The following is a 2,432-nucleotide window of genomic DNA, read 5'->3' as shown; positions in this document are numbered from 1 at the left end:
TTGTGTAGGAGACGACAACGGAGGAGGAGCTGAGGAGGAGGGAGGAGGGGAGGAGGAGAGGAGGAGGAGGAGGAGGAGGAGGAGGAGGAGGAGGGGAAGATTGTGGGTCCCTTGGTGCCCTCTGAGGTTGGTGGTTTTCTTGCAGATGTTGCATTACCAAACTAGGCAACAGCATCAGTGCTAGAGAGGAGTAGGGTTTGAGTAGTAGTAGTAGTAGTAGTAGAAGAAAAGGAGGAGGAGGAGGAGGAGAAGGAGGAGGAGGAGGAGAACTATAGGGTTCTTAGTGCTCTCTGAGCTTAGTGGTTTTCTTGCAGACATTTCATTACCCAACTAGGCAACAGCATCAGTGTTAGAGAGGAGTAGGGTTTGAGTAGTAGTAGTAGTAGTAGAAGAAGAAGAAGAAGAAGAAAAGGAGGAGGAGGAGGAGGAGGAGGAGAACTATAGGGTTCTTGGTGCTCTCTGAGCTTGGTGGTTTTCTTGCAGACGTTTCATTACCCAACTAGGCAACAACATCAGTGCTAGAGGGGAGTAGGGTTTGAGTAGTAATAGTAATAGTAGTAGTAGCAGCAGCAGCAGAAGAACTACTACTACTACTACTACTACAACTACTACAGGGTCTTTGATGCTCTATGAGCTTGGTGGTTTTCTTGCAGATGTTTCATTACCCAACTAGGAAACATCATCAGTGTTAGAAGGGAGTAGGGTTTGAGTAGTAGTAGTACTAGAAGAAGAAGGAGGAGGAGGAGGAGGAGCCCCGAGGGGTCCTTTGTACACTCTGAGCTTGGTGGCTTTCTTGCAGACGTTTCATTATCCAACTAGGTAACATCATCAGCGCACGTGGGGATTAAATGAAAGGTGATTCCCACGGAAGCAGATCCGAGTTCCTATAGCAAGGCTGTAAACTAACACAAAACTACTAAAAGAAAACAAGAAATAAAGCCCTGGGGGGGGGGGGGGGACTCAGTTTCCTTTTTTAAAAACGCCAAAGAAGAGTTGGATCCTACTCTCAGCCCTCCCAAAACACTAACCTAGATGCGAGCTTAGCATTCTTGGCTCCCATTTACGGGCGTGGCAAGCGCTGAGCAATATAGAAGCAATTCAGATTTAGTTCTCTGACACAGCCTCAATGCTTGCCAATAATAATTTTAAAAAAAAAAGAACGGCAGGAAGAAAATAGCCATGCGTCCTGAAAAAAATATATATAAGGGGTTGTACTTTCAATCTGTTGCATTTTAGGAACACCCAAATTCTATCCAATTCTACCCCCCAACTTTGCTTCTCAACAGCCAACATGGGGTTTTGGGGTACAAAGATTGGAAATGCACAGTTGCTTCGTTCCTATCTTTAGCTTTGCTTGCCCAAATATCACCAGATACACCAAGGAATATTCCTCTGGATTGCATTATATTTACATCATATATATATATATATATGTTTATATTATTTCCTAGGATGGTTTCCAGAGCCAACGAACCAAAAGGGAGCAAGCCAGGAAAAAAAAAATAATATTGTCCCGGGATCAAAGCCAACATTTATTTAGGTAGTTAGAAACCTTGTCTGGGTTGACAGAAAAATAATATCAAAAATTCAAAGTAGACCAGGGCGCGAACTTTTAATTCTTTTCTTCACCCAGTTTTGAATCCATTTTTAAAAAAAAAAAAACTCACTCTTCTGTTCCTCTAAATCAGGGGTCTCTAACCTTGGCAATGTAATAACTTGTGGACTTCAATAGCAGTAACTCTGAGAGGGGTCTTGGAATCTTAGTGGACAACTAAATCAACTAAATATGAGCCAAACGTTTGCAGCGGCAGCCAAAAAAGCCATTGCAATCCTAAATTACATTACTTTAGGGATGCAATCAAGATCAAGGGTGGTGTAATACCACTCTGTAAAGCCTTAGTAAGACCACACCTAGAACCCTGCATCCAGTTTTGGTCACCACACTATAAAAAAGATGTGGAGACTCTAGAACAGTGTTTCTCAACCTTGGCAACTTGAAGATGTCCGGACTTCAACTCCTAGAATTCCCCAGCCAGCGAATGCTGGCTGGGGAATTCTGGGAGTTGAAGTCCGGACATCTTCAAGTTGCCAAGGTTGAGAAACACTGTTCTAGAAAGAGGGCAGAGAAGAGCAACCAGATGCTTTGATGCTGCTTCAGCTGCCATTGAAACGGGGAGGGGGGGCATGGTATTTGGGAGGGGAATCATTATGTGCTGGAGGAAGATTCTAGACGCTGGCCTGACCATCTCATTGCGCATGTGGAGGAAGGGAGTTTCCCGCCAAGGTTAACTGTCCGGCATTCCACCCTGGTGATGTTTTTTTGAAGATATCTCCCACCTGACAGTTGGGTGAATTATAATTGGACTATGGACTGGGGTGCCAAGGGGAGGGGATTGAACTATACATGATATTCTTTGCTTTCGCGCCTAATT

This window comes from Thamnophis elegans, chromosome 7 (assembly GCF_009769535.1).
Source record: "Thamnophis elegans isolate rThaEle1 chromosome 7, rThaEle1.pri, whole genome shotgun sequence".
Taxonomy (NCBI): Eukaryota; Metazoa; Chordata; class Lepidosauria; order Squamata; family Colubridae; genus Thamnophis; species Thamnophis elegans.
This window is presented reverse-complemented; position numbering follows the sequence as displayed.